This window comes from Gopherus evgoodei, unplaced genomic scaffold (genome assembly GCF_007399415.2).
Source record: "Gopherus evgoodei ecotype Sinaloan lineage unplaced genomic scaffold, rGopEvg1_v1.p scaffold_302_arrow_ctg1, whole genome shotgun sequence".
NCBI classification, from domain to species: domain Eukaryota; kingdom Metazoa; phylum Chordata; order Testudines; family Testudinidae; genus Gopherus; species Gopherus evgoodei.
Window position 1 is genome coordinate 11,974 of NW_022059965.1, and position 13,628 is coordinate 25,601.

Here is a 13,628-nt window from a genome sequence, read left to right on the forward strand (position 1 = left end):
TACCTTAAGTTTTGCCTCTTATATAGCAGACCAAGTTTGTAATGTTTTTCCTGCTGTGTTAAGCTTTAAATTTATTTACAGGTAATAGCTGGGAAGCATTATTACCATATTACTTTAAAGGATTTTTTTCAAAAATCATACACACTACAAGTTGTTACAGGGGTACTTACTAACATTAAAGTTATTTTAATGTTTAATATTAACAGTAACATTAGCATCAAATTTATAAAAGGTATCTTGTTATACCATGCCTTTTATGTAGGCAGTTTGTTTGCTGACCAGGTATGTTGTTTATTTGCAGCTTCGTTTGTGCTGGCAGTTTTCACCTTTCTTTATCAGTTAGGTAATTTGCATCAACACAGGCTAGGCTTTTGGATTCAAAGCCATCAGCAGAGCTCAGAGACTCTGTTTTAACACACAGGGATCTGAAAAAGAAAACACAGCCTATTGCGGCTCTTTTTGGAGCTCTAATAGGATTTTAATTTAGCAGCATGTTTCATTTGCATTTTTTTTTTACATCCCTTTCTACAATATACGCTGCACATGTCCTACGGAAAATGCACATTCTTTCTATACTATAACTTTTCAAAAACATTAGCCATATTAATTTTTACATAAGGTATAACTGTTTCTTTTGTTCTTACAGAGTTTTCATGTATTCTTATCAAAGTGACAGTCTGATTCCACAGAGCCATTTTAAGGCTCAGTGTTTTTAATATTGCTTCTTTTTGTTTTGTGCACCTTACCTCTGCTGTTGCTTCAGAGGGTCACTGTTAACTTCTTATTCTGTCATTACAGCTCTTATCTGCTATTGTTACAAAAAAACAAACCAACCAAACAAAAAGACTCCAGAATCTCTACTATTCTCCTGATTCTGACTGCCCTATTGCAGCCATGACTTGGTCTTCATTTAAAAACATTTTAATTTTTGTAAAGAATCAAGTTACCCCTTAAGGGTTAAATGCTAAATCCCAAAGCCAAACAACACTAATTACCTGTGTCTTGCAAAAAGGTCTGTCAGTTTTGCAACTTTGAATCAAAGAGTCAAATGAATTTTTAGTGGCATTAAAAACAAAAACAAAATCAATTTATCTTACACCTACAAAACAGTAGCTTTACAAACCAGATGTGTTGGTTTAGATTCTTAGAACTTTACATACACAGACAAATAGATACATACACATTTTCTTTTCCTTAACTTTTTTTTTTTTACACTGCTTTGTTTTTGCATAGCTGTATATATATAAGGATTATTTACAGGCACTCTTCTGGAAAAGGGCCCATTTTCCCTTCAGAATGTCTGCAAAGAAACCAAGATCTCTCTCTCTTTAACATGGTCCTTTTAAACATTTTCCACAAAGTTTAACTGCTTAATTTTCTCCAGCCTCTATAGTTAACTTTTCACTCTCTTTTCTTAAATCACTTGTTTATGTCCCAAAATGACACCTTTATCACCTTAGATTTCACCCTTTTAAGTATTGTTCCAGGGGTTCATGCCTGCACTTACTACTTTTTTTTACTCCTGACACTACTCCCTTAGGGCTTTCAACCTGTTTCTTTTCTGTTGCTTGCCTGCTTGTCTGGGCCCGATCCTGTTTTTTTTTCAATGAACCGTTTGTGAATGATATTGTGGTCATTTCACAATTTTGAAAGAAATGTTCAAGGAAAGGGACCAGAAAGGGTGGGGGCTAGTTGAGGAGCCCTTCCCGCCCCCAACCTTGCTGAATTGGTAGTGGGACACTATAAAGAATCAGTTTCTGAGGCAGACAACAAAGGGGAACAGAACAAGGGACTTTTTGTCCTTTTTACAATGAGATGGGAGTATGAAGGGGTTTGGATCGATCCGGGGTTTGGAGAACGGGGTAAAGGGGAGCGCTCGGTCTAGTGGTGGGAGAGGAGGCTTTTAATAAAGCTTTTAACTTATTATTTGAATAAGTGAGAGAGGCCAGTTTTGATTTTGTCCACCTATGATTTGCCTCTTCCCACCACTGCATGAAACAATTAACCTCTCCTTTAGCCAATTTAGTTTTAGGTTGGCCGAGTTTGTCCTTTAAGACGTCCACTCAGTCTTTGTTCCAAGATTTTAACAGTGGCCACTGAGTTTTGGAATCCTCCTGAGTTAGCCTAGACCATTTTCCCAGAAATTTACAGGAGTCTTGACCCTTTTTACAGGAGTCTGGACCCATCCTAAATACATAAAATGAGCCGGCGTTCATTTAGGGAACTGTCCCGACTTAGACGTCTGGTTACCAGTACAGGAGGACTTTCACACACCAATCACACAAGAAGGAAATTCAGGTTCGTCAGAGCGATGCCTGCTGCAACACATAAAAGGAGCCCACAGGCTACTGCCTCAATTGCCCTTGCTTTCACACTAAGGGTTTTACCCAAGGTGTGGTGCGGCTGCAATTGTGCAGATTTCACTCACTCAGACCGCAGGGACAGGAACCCCTTGGTCGGCCGATCCCCAGACAGAGACGGCACCCAGACTCAAACACTCCACAAGAGGACAGATAGACACAGAGACAGGACAGTCCTCAGTCCGGACAAAACACAGAAATAATTACCTGACCAGATTCCTGATGTCAGATCCCGGGATCCCTACCAGAACAGAGTGGGAACCAACAGTTTCGATGGCGTAGACCTCACTGTGGCTGTGCACCTTTCCGCTCTAGTGGAGGACCGCTTGGGCCAAATGCCCAGGTGCCGGCTGCCACGGTCATCCTACAAAAACAGTCAGGAATCACACAGCCCCAATGAAGACGGTTGCCATCTCGGTGGAACCTCCAAATTGTCAAAGTTAGAATCAGGACTCACAATTTGTCAGACCACTCTGTTTTATTAGCACAGCGCTCTGCCAATAACATTCAGAATATGTGAGCGCCCATGCAAGGCTCAAACAGTCTTATTTATACAGATAAAAGAGCGGGAATTAGACAAAGGGACAATGATACCAAAACAGTAAAATTCACCTGGGGCACAGCATGCATATCCTATTTCCTTACTAACTGTTATCGATCTAAGGCTAATGCTTCACCAATTGCCCTTAAATGGTGCAATTGTTCTATGTTAATGTCTGTATTCCTGACACCTGGATTGCAGCATTTCAACAGTTTTTCTTAAAGGTACAGACAGCATTTCTTTAATTCTTTCTATTTTTACAATATAATTCATTCTACTTTCACAAACCCCAGAGCCAAACACTCCTCTTCCTGGGCAGTGCACTCCGCCCTTGAATGGTCAGATGCTGCTTAGCACTGTCATAGCAGCTTTGGCTGGGGGATTCTCCCAGCAATTTCCAATAGCGGGAAAGTATGAAATCCCCATCAATGAAACTCAGGAGTCTTGACTCCCAGTCCCCTGCTCCATTAACTCCAGCGGAGCACACTCCCTCTCAAAGGCAGGGGGAGCGGCCACGAGGGCCTGCTTGTAATTGCCAGCTGTGAGAGGGAGTGTGCAGCAGTGGTTAGCAAAGGGGCCTGGAAAGGAGGACTGCTGGGTCCCATCCATCCTTCTGACACTTGGTGTGACCCTGAGCCAGTAGCTTCCCCTCCCCAGGCCTGTTTCTCATCAGTAGGGTTGGGGTCGCAGTTCCAACAGCCCAGGGGGGTTGAGGAGGCTCCATGAAGGTGTGTAAAGTGCTGGGATTTCAGGATCCCAGAGGCGCTGTCACCCCCACGCTAGGGTGATGTTCTGCACCCCCTGCTGCTGGCCAAGTTTCTCCTTTCCCTGGCAAAAAGACAGACTCTTGTTTTCCCAAACAGCCGATCACCCAGTGTCATTACTCTGCCTAGGGAGTAGCTCAAACCTCCAAAGTTCCTGGCCAGGGGCAGGACATTAGCACAGCAAGGGAGGGGTGTGGCAGTGACATCACAAAAGCCTTTTGCAGGACCTCAGACTATTGGTCAAAGGTGGTGGGGAGGTGATGACCTCACAGAAAGATGCTGACATCAGCTAGGCAGGAGAGGGGCGAGGAGCCAAGGAAACCTCAGAGACCCCTGTGGCTTTGCTTCAGCAAGTCTCCTTCTCCAGGTCTCTCTTTGAGGACTGAGAGAGTATTTGGGTTTACGTATGTGAGCACCAGGAGGAACCTCTTTTGAGTTTTCTCCTTCCCTTTGCCTGATTTTACTAGAAAACAGCCGTCCCTGTTTAGAAGGTAAGAGCCTCCTCGAGGGAAGGGGTGTCCTGGGCGTGTCACAGTGCGGGTGCCAGTGGCCTCCCCACACTCTAAGGAAGTTCCCGCCACCCTGCTCTGTGTTCGCAGTGCGGCAGAGAGCAGCATTCCACGGCAGCGGTTTGCTCCTGGCTGCCAGAGCAGAGCAGCAGGTTCAACTGTCAGAACTTCCCAGAGCAATGAAAGGGGAGGGCCCATGGCTCTGTAGCAGGAATGCAGGGAAGGCGAGTTCACGGCGGGCATTGTGGGATACTGGAGGAGGTCAGTTATGGTGATATAATGAACAGCAGCGTCTACTCTGTCACTTCAAGTTTGCTGCAAAAAGCTCTAGACCTCTCATCAAAGCTGTTTTATTTTGTCAGCAAAACAGGGCAGTGTTGTCGCCAGACGTGGCATTGCAGTGTGTGCACCAGCCACAAGCTGCCGACTGAGGTAGCGTTGTGTGTTTTTCACACACCTGAGCAACACAATTCTGCTGAAACAACTTTGTAGTGCAGACCTGGCCAAAGATTCACTCACACACAACTTGTAAGGAAAACGTCACCTGCTCCTCTGCTTTGCAGAATCCAAATACAAGCAAAGCTTGTCAGGCCCCAATGGTGATGGCAGGGAGTCAGGTGTGGGCAAACACTGTGTTTTAGCTACCCACAGGCACCAGGGCTTAGCTGGCTAAAGCATCAGTGGTGCCTTGCTGACTGTTTGTTGGGGCACCTGCTACTGGCTACTGTCAGAAGACAAGATTCAGAGCTAGATGGGCCTTTGGTCTAGCCCAGTGTGGTTTTTCTTATGGTTTAAATAACACTCACAGGTACTGATAATAGAGTTACTGAAAGTTTGGGAGTTAGCAGCTGGTAGGTCAGTGCTCCAGTCCCCACACAGATGACACTCTCCCTCTGGGACAGGGGCAGGTCTGAGCTCTCACCCGAACGCTCATTGTGGCTGTCAGAATCTGTGAGCAGCTTGTTTAGTTTATGCCAAAGGTTGAGTCCTGCTTTGTGCACTGTGTGTGAGAATGAAAATGAAAATCCTAAACTGCCTCTTGAAATAACGAATGCAGCAGGACGTGTTATTGTCCCTGCCCCAAGGCAGACAGACCAATGGAGAAATGCCGTCAAGTCCAAGGTAATACTCCACTGCCGTTTTACATTTTTTGCTTGCTAAACTCCTTATCTGCCTGGCCCAGGCTGTCCTCTGCCTCAGCTGCTGCTCCCAGCCTGCTCTAGAGTCAAACATGGAGGGCTCCCAGAGGAACAGAGACTGGGACGGGGCAGCAGCCTGGGCTGGGCTGGGAAGATGCTGGGAGTTCTGGTTCCCTGAGAATTGGCCCGGCTCCCTTCTCAACAGCGAACAAATCAATTCCACGTCCCCTCCCCAGAAAAATCAGCCTAGAGCCAAGGGCAGCAGGGGACGATTCCCTCTAGTTCCCACTGAGGCAGGAGAGAACCCAGGGTGTTTCTAGGAGAGCTTATGGAACTGACGTGGGGAAACCAGCCTTTAATAACAGGCAGTTCCAGTTTAAGCTAAGTGTTTTTAACAATTTCTACAACATTAAAAAACCCTTCCATCGTAGTGTCACCACCCATAAAATTGCTTCAGCTTTATAGGTTCCTAAGTGCACAACTAAACATCTCTTCAAATCCAAGGGAGTGGAGATCAGTCAATGTTCAGAGTAATCCCACATAAAAGAACCATGTTGTGGTACATACTGGCCCCACCATGCGGTCGTCGCCTTTCCCTCCTCTCTGTTAAAAGTTTTAGTATTTTGCACAGAAACTTTCTTCCCTCAGGAGAGACCTGGGAACCAGGGCTGCCAGCCAGCCAAACACCTTTAAGAGGAGGTGTCATCTGTCAGAAAATGATCTCCCTCCTTCAGTTCAGTGACACCCTGAAATGTTACTTATCAAGGCAGAGCCGGAGGACTGAAAGCAGCTACATCAAACCGCTGGGTAGCTAACAGGAATGAACACAAACACTCCCTTGTATCTGAAGAGATGTTTAGTTTTACCCTTGGCAAACTACAAGGCTAAAGGGAAAGGTGATGCTGGTGTCAGATATAAAGAGTGAAACATGAAACAATCATCATATTTATGCCCATAGCAACTGTAAATATTTCTAAATTCTTCTTATTATCATCAGTGTATTATTTTCTCTGTTATCTAGACACTGACTAGACCTTGACCAAGAAATTTGGATCTTGACAAAGTAATCAACTACCCCTCGTTAAGGTAATGGACTTGACACCCACTCGGGTGTCTCCACGCAGGTTCAAGTACTAACAACAGTGGCACCTTACAGCCATAGCTTTTAATCAGGGCAATACATTGATACAAATTCCTGTTAAATCATTTCTCAGCCAGAGTCCATCGCCCACATTCCTTAAGGCACTGGGCCACCATGTGGACGTTTCATTTCCCTCCTCAATTTCACACAGAGGCACAATTTCCTTTGCACAGATCCAATCACAGTAAAACCTCCCTGTGTCTCTTGTCTGAGCCAGGGCATTCGATTGCAGTGAACCCTTCTCTCCTGCAATGGCGATGGTCAGACAGAGGGGACGTGGCCACCTTCACCTCTGACAGTGAGATATTGGCTCGGCTCTTTCTTTCTGCTGCTGTTGTTAGTCCATGAAACATCAGGGATGGAATGCAAGGCTGAGCTCACACACTGATCCCCTGAAACATTTCAGTGCCCCAGAGAAATCCTGCCCCCGGCTATTGGAATGATATGGTGGAGATTCGAATAGGAAAGGGACTGTCTGAATTGTCAGTGTGGGGAATGAACAACAATCTATAGCAATGTCGTTAGCCACAAACACACTAATCATGCTCCAGCTGGAAGGGAAATGGGCAGGAACTCTTGCTGTTCACCATGGACACACTTACACTAATGCACAGCCGTGAGTGTGCTGGGGGAGTTGGTCTGAGCCATTTGAAGTGACAATTCTGTGAGAACAGAATCATCGTGTAGAGCAGCAGCTGTTCATCAAGTAGTTGTGGCCGAGTGGTTAAGGTGATAGACTAGAAATCCATTGGGGTCTCCCCATGCAGGTTTGAATCCTGCTAACTATGGTGGCATTAGTGTGTTGTCAGTGCTGTTGTCTTAGTGCTGGAGCCAGATCTGGTCTCACTCTGAGGCTGTCTGCGCTTAAAATGCTGCTGTGACACTGCTCTAGCACTGCAGAGTAGACAGTTGCTGCAGTGACTGGAGGGGTTTTCCATCCCTGTAATAGCTACATTGACAGAACAATCTTTCCTTTTGTTTAGCACTATCTAACCATGGCTTAGGTCAGCTTAATTATACTGGTTCTGGGGGGTTTCACACCCTGAAAGACGTACTTGTTACAGGGTTTGTCCCATCACCCTCCCATTCCCTGGTCCTTCTTGCACGTGACCAGAGAGCAGCAATGCACGAAGTTCAAAGGTGCAAACAATTCAATGTTTATTGGGGTAAACTTCCAGCAAGCAATGATTCCAGTTTCCTTCCTCAGTATCCCCCTTCCCAGCTCTGACACCACAGAGGCTTGCCTGTGTCCCTGTTCCCCTTCCCTGTTCCTATTTCCCCCCTTAGCAAAACATAATTCTAATTCCCCTACCCCAATTCCCATTCGCATTCCCCCCTTACTTCCTGATTGACTGCAGACTATATAGTAAAACTTGAGTTCTGCTTAGCTATACCCTAACCAATCATTTTACAGAAATTTAACTAACCAATCCTAACATAGGGTAACATGATTATCTAACCAATTATACCCCACCACCTTAATTGGTTTACACCCAACACATTAATTATACAGCAGACAGAAACAGTCACAGAACCAGACAGAGATTATATAGACAAGCAATAGGAAAGTGGGGACTACAGTGATAGAACAACAAAGAAATGAGGATTTCACACCTCAGCTATTGGTAAGTGAGTTATTCCCAGACAGGATGCTATCATGGTAGAGGTTGTGGATGCTGGTTGCTTAACTGTCTGGCCCCCAGGGCAGGATTTTGAGGTTCACCATTACTCTCTCAGAATGCCAGCACCCATCTTTTGTTCACTTAAAATGTGAGCAGGGAGATTACAACACCGCAGAACTCATGGAGCTCCAGGAAATGTGTAACTTTAGGTCCGGGTGAGTGTGTCTAAAAATCAGCTGTGCTGTAGAAGGTCTCTAGGAGTTGAAAGAGATGTGCCATCTCGACCGCCCTAAAGAGTTCATCAACTATTAATGAAAACTAGGGTTCATAAGTCATATTCTTCGTAGTATAAGGATGATGGACTGGTCTAAAGTGCTAGTTATAAAAAAATTTTTTTCCAATCCCTTGGCTGTTCTGGTCTCTGCATAGAGATGTGATTTCACATCCCACTCCTGATAATACCATTAATTCTATCTGGAGAAAATGGCCTCACTTCAATCTCCTTTGGAACAATAGAACCCCATTTGCTTAGCTTTTCTATTCCAGTAGTTGTGAGAGAAGCTCCAAACCAGGGGGAAACAGGGCCTGTTCTCTCGACCCATCAATTTTTGTCTTCCTTCATTCCAAGCCATTTTCTGATACATCCGTATTTCCCACACTTTTATGAAACTTTAGGGTCATCATTTAATTGCCACACAACTGTACTTATGAAGTGAAGTGAAACACAATATTTTTAGGATATTCTTGCAGAAGAGTTTTGCTTTCTGACCTGGAATTGAACAGGGGCTACCCGAGGGGGACAATGCTACTCCCTTTTCTTGACTCATCCAAAAAACAGAAGTTCGTGGTGCCCTTTGTTTCCCTATTCTTCAAATACCTGTCAGGGTGGCCTAGGGATACTTGGCCCTGACTCTCGGGGTCTCTCCCTGCCCTCCCTTTCTATATGATTCTATTGTGTGGGTTTGTGCTGTGTCGTTGTTCCACGCTGAGCTGTTTTGCACAGTGTCACTTTGCACTCTGATGCATTGTTTCGTGTTGTATGGTTTTTGCACTGCCTTGTGTTGAGTCGGTTTGAGCTGAGCTCTTTTGCAGTGCGTCATTTTGCCCTATGGGGCGTTCATTTGCATGGTGCTGAATTGTTGGGCTTTGCACTCCTACGTGTTGTCACTTTGTGCTGTGGAATGTCAGTTCACGCTGAATTGTTAGATGTTAGATTGGGGTGTTTCCACTTTTGTTGTTGTTTATATTGTATTGCGATGGCATCGAATTATAGAGCTGTACGGCTGCAAGGGCCCTGGAGAGGTCATGAAATCCAGCCCTCTCTGCTGAGGCAGGGCCAAGCAGAGATGATGTGTCGGGGGCATGTGGGATCAAGTGCCCACAGCAGTCTGCCCAGGCAGGGAGCAGAAGGAGGGAAGCAGAGCCAGAGCAGGTTGTCTATGGGACCAAGTATATGCAGAGTATCCTTGACAGAGGTTTGTTCAACCTGTTCTTAAAAACCTCCGAGGACAGTGACTCCACAGACACCCTTGTGAGCCTATTCCAGAGCTTAACTACCCTCAGAGTTAGAAAGCTGTTCCCAATATCTAACGTGAATCTCCCTGGCTGCAGATTAAGCCCATTACTTCTTGTCCTACCATCAGTGGACATGGAGACCAATTGATCATTGTCCTATTTATAAAGACCAAACTTTTCCCTCTGCAATCATCCGTTAAATGGTTACTATCCTCTCTTCTTGCCTAGGGTACAATGGAAGAGGAGAAAATACCCTCTTAACATAGAATGCAAATGTCAGTTTGTTCTCTCTTCATGTTTTACTGAAGCTCAGAGAGAGGAAGAAACATGACCTGCCGAAGAGAACAGAGAGTTTGTTTCATTTTGATCTGTGACTATTAGCAGAAGAGTGACACCTAAGGTTTGTTGCGACCACCCACCATGGGGCTTGAATTTATGATGGTGGGATTAAGAGCATCATGCTTTACCAACAGAGCTAACTAGATTTAAAGTCAGTCAACTGCCCAGTCGCAGTGTAGAAGGTGCCCTGAAGGTGTTTATTTGTGAACTGAGGTTCCCTGTCTGAGGCCTGGTCTACAATACGCTGTTAAACCGATTTTAACAGCGTTAAATCGATTTAACGCTGCACCTGTCCACACTACACTGCTCTTTATATCGATTTAAAGGGCTCTTTAAATCGATTTCTGTACTCCTACAAAACAAGAGGAGTAACGCTAAAATCGATATTACTATATCGGATTAGGGTTAGTGTGGACGCAAATCGACGTTATTGGCCTCATTATTTTACAGTAGCTACCCACAGTGCACCGCTCCAGAAATCGACGCTAGCCTCGGACCATGGACGCACACCACCGAATTAATGTGCCTAGTGTGGACGCGCACAATCGACTTTATAATATCTGTTTTATAAAATCAGTTTAAGCTAATTCGAATTTATCCTGTAGTGTAGACGTAGCCTGACATTTGCCTTCTTTCCTGGTTTGTTATGTCTCCAGCGAGTAAACCAGAGCTGTCACTAGGCTGGTTAGATGCTGCTTTCTAGCCCAGTGAGCTGGGGTTGATTTAACATGCTGCCGCCATCAGCTGGTCAGAGCAACCAGGGCGGGAGGTCAGAATTTAGGATTCTCCCACCAAGGGGAGGTGCTGTTGGACTCATCTAGTGGGGGAGTCTGAAAAAGTTTCTTGGTTCCCAGAGAGGGGGCAGACAAGCTGGTGCCACACACACATTTTCACAGGGAATCAGGCCCCCCGTTGGGAAAAACTCAAAAGAAGCCCAGACCCAGGAGTGTCAGAGAAGAGAATCACTGTTTGCTTTAAGAGATGAATGAGGGAAACCTGCAGGTCCTTAGATCCCTGCAGCACCTGATAGAACCATTTGTGGGGAAAGTCTGGGGAAGCCAAGGAGAGGGAAAAAGGCCTTGCAGCTGTTGTGCAATCACCATGCTCTCAGCAGCAGGGTCCGGGGAGCTCTGCTCTCAGAACACACAAGATGGCAAAGTTCAGAGCCCTGTTACACGGAGTCAGACTGTGATCAGCTCACAGTGAGGGGAAGCAACACCCCTTCCTTGGTCTCTATGCCAGAGCTCCTATCAGCTCAGTGTCCTTCCTGCAAGAGTCGGCTGCTGAGAGGGTTGCGATGGGGTAAATGAAGGCAGAGGAGGATTGTTCCTCCTGGGTTTTTTTTGTGTGGCTCTGTGATCCTGCTGGAGGAAGCATCATTAGAGTTTGTTTCAGTGGCTTGTGTAGGGCTGAGGTTGTGACCCTGAGTACAGGGGTTCCTGCACTCTCTGTTCTTAACCCCTCAGGGAGTGGACAATGGAGCACTGTCAGAAAGTGGATAGAAAGTAGGCTAAGAAAGTGTAGCATAAGTGAGGGGAAAAAAAACATCAGCTCTCTGGTGGTCTAGTGTTTAGGATTTGGCACTTTCACTGCCATGGCCTGGGTTTGATTCCCAGTCAGGGAAAAGTAACTTTAAACCAAAAAAGCTTCAGTTATTCTTCACTTGCAATGTAAACAAGCCTGTGGCTTTTCCCTGATTCCCCCATCTTCCTGGCAGGGCTGGCTCCAGGCACTAGCGCAGCAAGCAGGTACCTGGGGTGGCCAATGGAATGGGGAGGCTTCTGCAGCAGTTGGGCCCTCTCACTCCCTCTTGGAGGGAAGGACTTGCTGCCAAAAGTGGCAGAGGTAGAGCTGCCGCTGATTGCAGCTTTTTTGGTTTTTTTTTCCACTTGGGGTGGCAAAAATGCTGGATCTGGCCCTGCTCCATGGAAGACAATTTGTTAAATCCCAGATGAGTGGAGTTCTATCAGTTCTCAGCCTGAGTCCTTAGGTCTTAATCCTGAGGATATTGTCCCATCATGGGGCCATTTCCCTCCTCTCTTTCATACAGAAGCACAATTTTCCTTGCACAGCTACAGGAACAGCAAGATCTTTCTCTGTCCCTTGTGCAAAGCAGGGGGCCAAATTCCATGGAAACAATGGATGAGTTGGGGCCCTGGGCACATCCAGCCCTGGCAGTGAGATGTTCCCTCCCGTCTTTCTTTATGCTCCTGTTGTTATTTCATGGATTGTCTGGGATGGGGGAAAAGCTGAGTTCACTCCAGGTGAAGGGTAAAAAGGACCCTCAAAGTCTCAGGACCCAACCCCTGCTACCAGGATCACTGAGGTGCTGGGGATTTGAGTAGGAAAGGGACTATGTGAATTGTCAAGGTGGGGAATGAATAACAATCTACAACCAGATCCACCTCATTAACCACTGACACAGGCTAATCCTGCTGCAGCTAGAAGGGAAACTGGGAGTGATTCTTTGCTGTTCAGCCATGGAAACAGTGACCAAATTGCACCACAGTGAATGTGCTGGGGAAAGCTGGACTTCACAGGCAGGTGGAAACACCTAGAACTCCGCACCCCACTTCTGCCACCAGGGTGAGGTGTTGAGCTGCTCACAGCATACCCCACAATGACCTTACAGCAGGGGATTGCAGCACCCCCACCACCCAATGCAGGGGAGAGGGCTTAGTGTAACTCTGCACCCTGAGTCCAGGGCACAAACTCTCTCTGCCCCACACATAGAATCTTGCCCTGCTGCAAAGTGACTCCTATGAACAAGTAACCTCCAGGAGAGCAGGCCTGGTCCTCAGAGAGGGGAATGGGCTTCTCGTGAAGCTTATAGGTCACTGGATGCAGTGAGAACAGGAGGGCTCTGAGTATAATCCATAGCAAATACAGCCCATCTGGGGATGTAGCTCAGTGGTAGAGAGCATGCTTTGCATGTATGAGGCCCTGGGTTCAATTCTTAGCATCTCCAGGTTCATTTTTTCACCTTGCTGCTTTGCTCATGCCCAGAGGGGATGTGGCCCACCAGTATCCCTGCACCAGTTTCAGTCCTGCTCAGTGAGGGGCAAGTGCCAATTGCATGGAAGGTCTGGGGGGTTTCTGCTCCAAAGTCACCTTGGTACATTTAAGATTCCCTCTCACTGTGCTGCTTGGGACAAGGGTAGATGAGAAGGGCGAATCCTCCAGCACTGGAGGGAAAGGTCCCATCTGCTCAGACTGAGAGGCAAGGAACAGAGGGGCAGTCAGTGCTCGGAAAGGAGAGAGGTCAGTGATGTACACCCAACAGGGGACACTGTCGTTTTGAGTATCACAGGGGTAGCTGCGTTAACCAGGATTTGTAAAAAGCGAGAGTCCTGTGGCACCTTATAGACTAACAGATGTACAAGAGCCTAAGCTTTGAGGGGTGAATCCCCACTTCATCGGATGAATGTAGTGGGAATTCTGTGCCTGGCTAGCCAACTACAAAAGCAATTTCTCCTCCCTTGGCGTTCATACCAAGGGGAAGTCGCTCTACCTTACAGCAGTGATACCTGGGTTTATATAGCCAAAAACCGCACATTACCATATGAACTCATACATCCGAAGATACCATATTTGGTTAACACAATGACATCTTTTAACCATCTGCTAAAAATATATTGGTTATGAGCTAATTTGCAAGCTTGCTCTTTGTAACTTCCCCTTTTTACAGGTTTTTGTGT

At 46.2% G+C, this 13,628-nt stretch overlaps 1 long non-coding RNA gene and 2 other non-coding genes across 3 annotated transcripts; all 3 read left to right on the forward strand.

The window, feature by feature from the left end:
• Positions 1-4,097: 4,097 nt before the first annotated feature.
• Positions 4,098-9,940, forward strand: LOC115640348. The gene is made up of 2 exons (XR_003997875.1): positions 4,098-6,399; positions 9,820-9,940. It is a non-coding gene; the product is annotated as an uncharacterized LOC115640348 (long non-coding RNA).
• On the forward strand, positions 7,161-7,242 carry TRNAS-AGA. Its single transcript has one exon. It is a non-coding gene; the product is annotated as a tRNA-Ser (tRNA).
• Positions 9,941-11,482: 1,542 nt separating the features above from the next.
• Positions 11,483-11,554, forward strand: TRNAE-UUC. Its single transcript has one exon. It is a non-coding gene; the product is annotated as a tRNA-Glu (tRNA).
• Positions 11,555-13,628: the final 2,074 nt, after the last annotated feature.